Below are 10531 nucleotides of genomic sequence, written 5' to 3'. Positions count from 1 at the left end.
CCTCGGCCCTCTCTAAAATCACACAAAGTGAGGCCCAAACCCTGGGATGACCTCTCACTGAGGCACCCCACGGTTCCCCACGGTGTGTGCTCTCCTGTGCTGACACAAGTTAATAAACCTATCTGTGTTTGATGATGAAGAGGTGGTCCTGGTGATCTTTGGACATCAGGCTTTATTGGCATATTTATCAGCATTGGCATATGGGTGCGTGAGGTGGGGGAGAAGTGTCCAACAATGAGGTAGAAGGTGGAGTCAATCCCCGAGTCCTAGAGAATCAGATGCTTTACGTGTGCTATGTAGCTTTCATGAGTGGATCCTGCCATGAATGTTACTTCATTATATTCTCTTAATAACCTTGGTGGAGTACTAACACTTCCATTTATAGACAGATAAACAAACAACTGCCCTCCCCCGCTTCTCAGGTTCAGCAAGTTTAAGGAACTTGCCTGCAGTGCTGCAGCTGATAAGTGGTGGGTCCAGGAGCCAGGAGTCTTTTGATACCAAGCCCCATGCTGATGATGTGATATAAGGCTAATCTGTTGTCTACGTGGCAAGAAGGTCCTAGGCACCATCTGGTCCTCACTACTGACAGCATTGATGACCTTAAGATGGGCGGTCTTCTCTAGAACATGGCAACCACATGAATCAATCAAGAATCAATCAAGGGGCTTTGGGGGCCACACAGTCTTTCCATTTTCAGAGAAGACATCCAGGGCTAGTCATCCAACTACTTGGTCTGAAGGATGCAGCTTTGTTGCTGGCCGGGCACTGAGAGTTGAGGAGCAGGGAGGAGCCCCATGGACATCTTCCCTTTAACTCTGACCTTGGCATCCAGCACCCCACATTCACTTGCTTAAGCCATCATGTCTGTAGAGAGAATACACAGAAGGACAACCTAACCTCATCAAGGAATGTCTATAATAGAACCTTCATGGAGCTCCTCTTCCAGCTATTTGAAGAGCCACCTTCCCTATTAAGTTCCATGGGCCTGCACGTTCCATGTAGAAGAGAGGACATCGGTAGGGTTACATTGCAGAAAACCGAAGAGGCAGAGGGAAGGGCAGGAAGGGGAACTTTATATGTGCCCACTCTATGCTGGACACTATGTTGGGGGTGCTTTTCATAGGGGTGGGAGCCTATCAGAGTTGGCTTTTAGTGTACCAGGAGAATTGTCACTTGGAGGAGGTGGCAGCGTGAGAATTTTGGATGTTGAAAAGTGGGTTCATCTTTGACGTGGGCTTCAAAGGTTTTGGACCCCTGCTAGTCTCTAAATATAGACCAAGCACCCAGCCATTCTTCTTGGAGAACGTGGTGTTGTCCCCCAACAAACAGGGTGTGTTTTGTCTAGCCATGGAAGTTTTACCAGTCTATGCCCTTGAAGTAGAAAATGAAGTTTTCCTAACTTCATAGGCCGTGGGAGTCCCTGGAGACACAGGGTCATTTTGGGCTGAATAACTCGGATTGGGAGATGTAACTATCAGCTATTGTGATGGCTTTGTCTGGCTTTGGGAGTCAGCCTAGCCCTGTGGGTCTAGGTCTGGGGTTGCCTTGAAGAATGGTGTCTTCTTACCTTTCATTGGCTCTGAAGTTGCTCCTGGGAACTTGGGAGAGGAAAAGGTCTGGTGATTCTGAAGCAGGAGTGCTCAGTGGGCCTGCCACATGGTGCCCACCAAGGGTGGACAGAGGCCCCGAACTGAGTGCTCAGCCTGTCACTTCCTGTGTTGTCCTTGCTATGCCATAGGTGTTCAGCGGAGCTTTGCTGGACATCCATAATCTGGTCACAGAAACTGGGTGATGACCCTCTTGTTCTCCACTACCCCGTGGAACACTGGTTTTCTGGAATTGTTTCTCCAGGGCACTTGTGCCTGCCCCAGGGTCTTCACACGGTGGCTCCCTATGCCTGGACTGTTCTTCCTTACCCTTTCTTCAGATATCACTTTGTAGTAACACTTTCCCTGACTAACCTAACATGCTAATTTTCTATCCCTTGTTACAATTTTTTTCTTCTTAGGTTTAACCCTAACATAATATATACTTTCCTTAGGAATGCTGTGTATTGTCTAGCTCTCTTACTGAGAAAAGAGGACCCTGAGGGCAGGGAATTTTTGTCTGATGTGGTCATAGTTACAATCCTCACGGTTTATAACCCAGTTAGATGCAGAGTAAGCACTCGATATATATGTGTTGGAAGAATGAATGGGTTTCTGTTTTACTCAGAGTTTTATCAAGCACTTTCCTCATTTATTGATATGATCGCATTTTCCCCTTAAAGATGGCATAACGACTTATGTTAATCGATTTCCTGCCATACATCTGTGTGTGACTAGGATAAATCCCACTTGATCATAATGACATTTTACCAGATTCCATTTACTAGTATTTTTTTTGTATTTTTACGTTTACATTCAGAAGAATGATTGGTCCACAGTTCCTTCTCCTAAGCCATCTGTACCAGGTTTTGGTACTAAGACTATGCTGGCTTCCCCAAATAAATTGCAGTGCTTTATCTTTTCCTATGATTTGGAAGAGTTTAATTAATGTTGGAATTATTTGTTCTTTAAAGGTTACATAGAGCTCAGCTGTGAAACCATCTGTTCCTGGTGCCTTTTGTGATGGTGGATCTTTAACTGCCTTTCCAGTCTCCCTGTGGTACGTAATTGGTCTTCCTGTTTTCTACTTCTCGGGTCAATTTAGGTAATTTATATCTTTCTAGATACATATCCACTCCTGGGTGTCCTGTTTTGTTTCTGCAGAGCTGACATAGAAGTCTCTTGTTATGTTTTAGCCCTCAGTGCATAGGTGCCTGTCTCCTCTCTTGTTCCTAATTCTGCTTGAGTTCATTCTCTTTTCCCTGGAATCAGGCTCCTGAAGAGTTTAGGTGATCTCAGTGCTTTGGAGAACCAGAGAGGCCTGTGCCCAGACTCGGAACCCATGGGCTGGTGGACAGAGGTGCCTGTGGGAGTTCTGGCAGGAAGCAGCCCCAGAAGGAAGATGGCTGCAGGACCCCAGCTGGAGAGGGTAGGGGGATGGGGCTGGTGGGTGGGGTTTGACTCCTGGCCCTCCCACTTCCTGGTTGTGTGACCTCAGAGAGACACTCTGCTTCTCTGCCCTTGAGTTTCCCTCTCTGTGAGGAGGGAGGGCAGTAGCAGTGCCAAGCTCTCACATGGGTGGGGTGGAGAGCTGGATGCCCATACTCGAGCAAAGTGCTGGGCATGGTACCTGGCAGGGGGTGCATGTGCAGTTAGCATCAGCCTGCGTTATGGAGAAAACATGGTGGAGGGAACAAGAGGCCATGAGGATTTCCAGAAATCACTGGGCATCCTATGGAAGAATGGATTTTGAGCCTGGAGCCTGCAGATATTTGTGAGGAGTTATGGTCCAGGGGACTAAGGGGAGTGTAGCTTCCCTCTGTGGTACTGGGCTGGTTAGATATGGGGCCATCGCAGCGACACATACAATCATCACATCTTCCCTATGGCCCTATAAAGTAGGTATTGGGTGGAATCCATGATGGTGCCAATATTTGGCCATACTTAACGTACAAAAAGGCAGTTTCATATGGTTCACTCTACTGTTACTATTATCTTCATTTCTCAGATGACAGGTTCAGAGAGCGTGAGCAGCTGTCCTAGGGTCACACAGTCTGCTAGTACAGGGTACTTTGGTCAAACCAGAGCCATAAAATTCCAAAGCCTATAGGATACTTCCTAGCATAGTCAGAAAAACAAAAACCCACAAAAGCCATTACAAAGATATGTTCTGCAAACCCAGCTTGAACATTGGCTAATACCAGTGGCTGCAAAGCAGTAATTGAGCATCTAAGAGGCTGATCTAAACAGGTGGGGAGGTACAGATCTCTGACAGAGAAAGCTCCTGGGATCTAAAAAGCCAATCCCTAGTGCTCTGGCTTATGAAGGTAACCACTGTCATCCTAACCTCCCATTTATGGAACTATTTCAGCCAGTATCCTACTAAAGAGCAGGTATTTATTTATAGGACCTGGGGGCTCTTGAAAGGCAGGGATCCTCTCTCATTTATCTTATAACCATCTTCCAAGTTACAAGTTTTCTGATCAATGGTCAACTGTACACATTTTAGCTTCTTACACAAGGGACTGCTCATTGAGACAAAGTTTGGGGAAAGAGGGATGGTACTATTTATGTAGTTTTGCTCAACACAGGCAAGAGAAAATGGGTTCTAATAGTTACATGGGGTCTGTCCCTCCAGGGGTCTATGGTTGATGATACCTAAGATAGTCTTAAACTTGGGACTTTATGAAGATGACAGAATGATTTGTTGATGGGAAGGTCTGGGTTTTCGTAAGGATGCACATGTATGCATGGTTCACGTGCACATACAACAGATTGATGTTGAGAATGTACTGTCAGTCTTCAGGTCCCCACTCTAAGGGACTAGGCTAATCCTTAACTAGAAGGGGGAGGATGCTGACTCTATGCGTTGGCCTGAAGCTCTGTGCTGGGACATCCACCTCTTGCTCCAGAACCTTCCTTTCTGAGCCTCAGCCACTTCTCATGCACTGACTCAAACCCTCACTAAGGCCTAAAGAATTGGATCTCAGTCAATTTCCAAGGGGGTGTTGCCTCTCCCCAGCACACTGCACAATTCTGTCTCTAGTTGGGCATCATGCACCCTGGTCTTTAATCTGAGAGGACCGAGGGTGTCTTCCCTCTGTTGGGACCAGTGAGACTCTGCCCTGGCTTTTCTATCTCTGTTTACAGAAATGATAAGAGTCATTCACCTCAGCCTGTTTTTTGGGGTGCAGATGGTTTGCAGAATCCAAGCTAAGAACGGAGTGCCCACCCATGGGGCCCAGGCTATTTCTGTGAAACCTGCTGTGGTCGACTCCATGTCCTGTCAATCCCTCTTGGTACTCTGGTTTCAGCACATGCTTACAGCTTCCTACTACAAACACTTGCTGCTCTCTGCTCCCGAGCTTTCTCTGGTTGCAAGAAAGTGGAGGCTAGGGTAAGGTACATTCTAGAAGGAAGTATTGAGAAGTTAGAGTGTCTGGAAAGAACCCTCCCCAAATGACGGATAAGAATTAGTGGATAAATACCCCAGTTCCTTGCCCCTCAGGTGGGACGCCCTGTGACATGTTCTATGCAGTTTCCCAGAGGGTGGCCAGAGGAACGGAGCTCATTAACACATTCATTCCTTCTCTTATTTCTCCATTCTCTTGCTGCTGGCTCACTTCCCAAATAAGCACCTTGTAACCAAATCCTTGTCTCAGGGTCTGCTTCAGGGGAACCCTGCTAAGACATCCTTTAAACACCCTTCCATCTCAACCCAGCCACCCACATGCACCTGCTGATTGATTGGGTGATGCTCTGCAAATACCAGCAGGCAGCTGCCTTTCTCTTAGCTGTTCTGTCCTCTTTGTAGCTCAGACCTTTGGGATTTGTGAGTCTAGAGAATATTTGTCAAATGTGCTCATTCTGCTGCCTGAGCAAGGTTTAAGCAAACCCACACCACTTACTTCTATAGCATGTTCCCTGGTATCTTCAAGGGTGGAAGCATTTGCGGGAAGAATTTGGCCTCACTTGTATATGGACACAGTGTGGGCCAGAGTTGAATGTCAGCACTCTGCTGTGACAGCATTCTGGTTACCGTGGCTCCTCTGTGTGGTGTTGCCCCAAAGACCACATGGAGATTCTCTATCGCCCATCCAGCCTTTCCCAAGGGGTAGAATTTTTGACACTCCAGAGGGCATGGGACTGCCCCAGCACTTCTGTCTGTCTTCAGTTAGAGACGTGGAGTCTGTGAGTCTTCATTCAGGTGCAAGGCCTGGCCGTGCCTCAGTGAGCTGATCTCTGACCTGCCTCCTGTGCCCACCGGCATCTGGATGTCTAAGGCATCTCCCACAACATGCTCCAACTGAAACCCACTCTCCTGCAGTCTCCTCTGTCATGGTTAACAGCAACTCCTTCCTTCCAGTAGCTTGAAACAAGACCCTAAGGGTCATTTAGACTCCTCTCTTCCTTTCACACTTCACATCCCATCCTGCTGCCTTCATCCTCCAAGTTCTGTCTGATCACTTCTCCCCACCTCCCCGCTGCCTCTCTCATCCAAGTCATCATTTCTTGCCTAGACTTTTGCAGTAGCAACGCCTCCCACACTGATGTCCTGATCCCACCCCCACTATCCTTATGTCTATTCATGACACAGCAGCTGTTGAAACCAAGAGAAGGTCCCACTTCTGCTCAGAGGCCTCCTGCAGCTCCTACCCTGGTGGAGTAAAGCCAAGTCCTTAGAATGGCCACAAGGTGCCATGAGAAACTGGCCCCCAAACTTCTCCATACCTCTCTGACTTCAGCTCCTACGACTCTGTTCCTGGCTCACTCCACTGCAGCTACACTGCACTCCTTGCTTTTTTCTCCAACATTCAGTCATGCCCCTGCCTTGTGGATGTTACACTCACTGTTCCCTCTGCCTGGAACATCCTGCCCCCAGAAGAGGCTCCCTTACCTCCTTTAGGCCTTCAGTCAAATATTTTCTTGCTTAAAACTGTCTTCACCTCCAGAGCACTCTCTATCCCCATCCTCTGCTTTATTTTTCTTTCCAGCACTTATTGCCATCTGACACCCAGTTGCTTTACTTGGTTACCTTGTTATAGCTAACTAGGATGTAAACTCACTGAGAGTAGGGACCATTCCTGTTCACCAGTATACCTGTGATTAGAACAAGCCTTGGCAAGTGGTAGGTGTTCAATAAGTGTTTGTTGGAAAATAAATATATGTACAATAGGCTGTGATCTTGAGTAAGTCATTCTTCTTCTCTAGACCTCAAGTACCAGGGAAAGAGCCACCGTAGGTGATTTCCAAGGCTCTGTTCCTGCTCTTACTCTTTGGTTTCAAGAAGAGGCCCACTTTAGGGAGCCAGCTCTGAGACTAGAAACATCGCTAGCTTTGTCAGCCACATCAGGACTGAGCTTCCTGCTTTGACTGAGGGATCATTTAGGGAAATGGAGAAAGTGACAGGTATATTACTTTGCGCATGTGTAGGGTGGACAGTAAAGGCACGGATCTTGGCATCTACCACTGGGGCACCTGAGGTCTGTGCCCAGCTGGCTTCTTTATCTAACTTGCTGAAACCTTGAGGTTGAAATTTGAAGGGCGTGTAACATCTTTCTTTATGCCTTGGACTGCTGGTGTGTGTGTGTGTGTGTGTGTGTGTGTGTGTGCGCGCGCGCGCGCGCGCACATGTGCGTGTAAGTACCCAACACCTAATGAATAAGAACTCAGGAATATGAGCCAATGTAACAATGGGAACAAGAATGCAGAAGCCAACTTCAATTACCCAGCCCACTCCCTGACCCTTGGTCCCCAGCCATCCCAGGCATTCTGACCGCGCTTCCCACAGCCAAGGGTCTGCACATCTTACCTGCCATCACAGGTGCGTGAGTGCTCCTCTCTGGGAGAGGTGCTTGCCCCTCTTTCCATGGCTCTGACAGCAAGGCAACAGCGGTACCTTGAGCCAAGCCCAAGCCTGGGGTCCTGCCCTCCTATGGGCATTGTGTTCTCTCTGCCACTGTCACAGCTGCTGCCTGGGGGTCTGAGTGGAGGCTATACCCACAAGTGGAGGGACTGGGCAGGCGGTAAAGTGTTTTTTTTCAGTACAGGAAGGGTCTCCCCATATGGCAAGGCATGTTTGGGGACAGGGTGGGGCTGACAACCTCTGCCCTTGCTCTGGCTGGGTTGGCAATGCTCCACCCTGCTGAGCTGGATGGAGAGACTAAGAGGAGAGGCGATGCTTGTGGAATACCATCCGGGCTGAGGGTTGGACATTTTGTGAGTCTGACACCTGGGAGACTCCAGAGCACTTGCCAGGTGGGAACTGAGGGAGGAGAAGAATTTTGCAGAGTTCGTGAAATTAAACTGGATTCCCATTACTATTCTTTAAGAGAAGCAGAAAAAATGGACACAAATGTAAAATTACTTTTGGCTACTAGACTGTGTTCATTTATATGTGATGCTGTACAGAGAACGTGTCACATGGAACCCTGGCTTATGTTCAGCTTACGTATGCTTGTGTTTGGAAGAGGTGTTTGAATGTGAAGGATAAAGTGTAAAAAAAAAGGTTCAGTGACAGAGATATGAAAACCAGGAAGGAAAGAAATAAAGATAGAGGGTTTAAAAAAAGAGGGAAAAACACAGAAGAATAAAAGGAAGCGGAAGGTATCAGAAAAATGGGTAAGTGAGGTAAGTATACACAGAAGTATTGGGGAAATAGAAATGAGGGAAAGTGGGTTTTTCTTCTCTCTGTATCCCAAGGCTCTCTAGTACTGTTTTAAGTCCACTAAGTTTTGGGTTGGGTTAACCAAAACATCCTCACCACAGGAAAGGCTCCATGATATTTTCTATCATATTTAATTCTGTTTTAGTTTTCAAAATGCTAAACTGATTTCATGACCCACTCATGAGTCATGGTCCAGTTTGAAAAGTACTGCCCTAATCAATGGCAGATGTATTTAAGATCATGGGTGTTCCAACCTTTCCCTCCATCTGGTTGCTCTTAGAATCATGATGTATAAGAGGTGAAAGGCAATCGGAAGATGTCACCCAGCCCAGGACTGTGTCTCAGAAGGGGCTGCCCTAAGCCACCGTGTTCTCCAGGTAGACAATTCTACTCAATAGATAATTTTACTCAGGGGAAGTATTTAGCCCTTTTGTGTGCCTAGTTCTGAATCCTGTTAAGCATACTTTATAGCCAAGCAGAGTCTACTGATACCCAATTCTGTCAGAAACTGAATTTGTCCCCACAAATGGTGGAAGGCTATCACTCACCCTCCTGCCAATACCCACCCTTTGGTCCCTGTTTCTCAAGTCTCTGGCTTAAGATAAAGGAAGCATCTTGGTATGTCATTCAAGCTTCCTATCACACAATCTTACCAAATACATGGTTTCTTCCTCTGATACAGTGACTCCTGAATCATATTCCACAGACCAAATGGACCAGAACCACTGGCGGGAGCTTATAAAATGCATATTCCCAGGCCCCACTAGGAGATAGAGCCTCAAAAAATCCCTGGAGCATGGTGTCTGGAAATCTACACTTGAACAAGCTCCCCAACTAGATTTGCTGTACACTGGCCTTTAGGGTCCACTAGGCTAAGGGCTATGGTTTGGATTAGTGCATGTCAGCTTTTCCTGCCTCAAGCCATGGGCAAGAAACATTCTGTCCGTATGCACACGTACACATATGTAAAGGAAACAGAAGCTTCATCAAACTCCACACTTGATGAAAGCTGTTTCCTATCTTGTTTTATTTTTTCAAATGCTGGTTGGAACTCATTAAACTTATTTTATGATTCACCAGTGGGTCACGCTCTACGGTTAATAACACAGCTGACCTAAGCAAACACAGGCTACGTGTCTTTTCAGTAGTCACGGCTCCTTCTCCTGAGTTTTGCTATAATAATGACCATTCAGAGTGGCATGCTTGGTCTCCATCTGTCCCCAGCAAGCCCTCGATTCTATTGTTAAGAGGGCTTACATTCAGGAAGTACTTACCTACCACCTTCTTATTCATCAGTGCTGGGTCTCCAGCTGAGCTCAGGCTGGAGCTCAGGGTGCAGCTGGACTGGACTGGGGGCCTGGGGCTCCCTCCAGGGCTCAGTTTGTAAGAGCCAGTTGCTTTAGGAACTTTTGGTTGCAGGGAGAAAGAAATAGTATGGGCAGGATGGTGCAGGGGAGTGATGGCTAACCTCTGCTTTTTCTCCATGATGACTGTTCCTGAGTCCTCAGGAAGCAGGAGCTGTGGTTCAAAGCCCAAGATGGGGTCTGTGAAGGCCACAGGAGTCTTCCTGCAAGGGCGGAACTTCTTCAGTGTCCAGCTTCTCGAAGCACCTGTGAGGCACCTCTGGGAGCCCCAGAAATGAACTGGAGAACGCTGCTGAGGTAGAATGTTGGGTTCCTTCCTCTGTGTTATCCAGTAATTTCTGTCACCTTCTCCTGAATTTAGATTTTCATCTTATGTCACTTCTGGGGCTGAGAGGTTCCCTGGCCTTCTGTGTCATCAGGGCCTGCTCACCGCTAACCTGCCTCTTTCAGATGCAGAGTGGGAAACTCCTGGGCTACTCCAGGCCTGGGGATGGGTCCTCACTCCCCGTTCGACTCTCTCTGGGCCTCTGGCCTGCTTCTCAATCTCCATCTTTCAGCCCAATGAGGCACCATCTCCCTTGTCTGTCCTTAGACTTCAGCCCTCTGGCCCCTCCATCATTTTTGACATTTGAGACACCCACATTTAAAAATGTGCCATTTATGGTGTCCAAGAAAGCCAAACAGATCCCCAAATGATTGATTTAGTGGTTGCAGCTGGGCCTGGTTGCAGACAGACAGCTAATGAGGTAATTTTTCTAAATGCACAGTGTAAACAGGATAACACCTCCCTCCTTCTCCGCCAAGTCTCTCTGGGCTTCCATACCTCTCCCTCAACTTTCTGCAGAGATGCACACACTTGTTTGCTCTAGTACACTGTTGTGGGTCGAGTTGTGGCCCCTCCAAATGATACG

The 10531-nt window shown here is 47.4% G+C and overlaps 1 long non-coding RNA gene across 1 annotated transcript; it reads left to right on the top strand.

Moving 5' to 3' along the window:
• The first annotated feature begins 2567 nt into the window (after positions 1–2567).
• On the top strand, positions 2568–9908 carry LOC122219884. The gene is made up of 4 exons (XR_006202596.1): positions 2568–2649; positions 2862–3018; positions 8537–8633; positions 9765–9908. It is a non-coding gene; the product is annotated as an uncharacterized LOC122219884 (long non-coding RNA).
• Positions 9909–10531: the final 623 nt, after the last annotated feature.

The sequence above is a fragment of the Panthera leo genome, chromosome B2, assembly GCF_018350215.1.
Source record: "Panthera leo isolate Ple1 chromosome B2, P.leo_Ple1_pat1.1, whole genome shotgun sequence".
NCBI lineage: Eukaryota > Metazoa > Chordata > Mammalia > Carnivora > Felidae > Panthera > Panthera leo.
The sequence above is the reverse complement of the archived record's forward strand: the minus strand, read 5'-3'. Positions and strand labels throughout refer to the sequence as shown.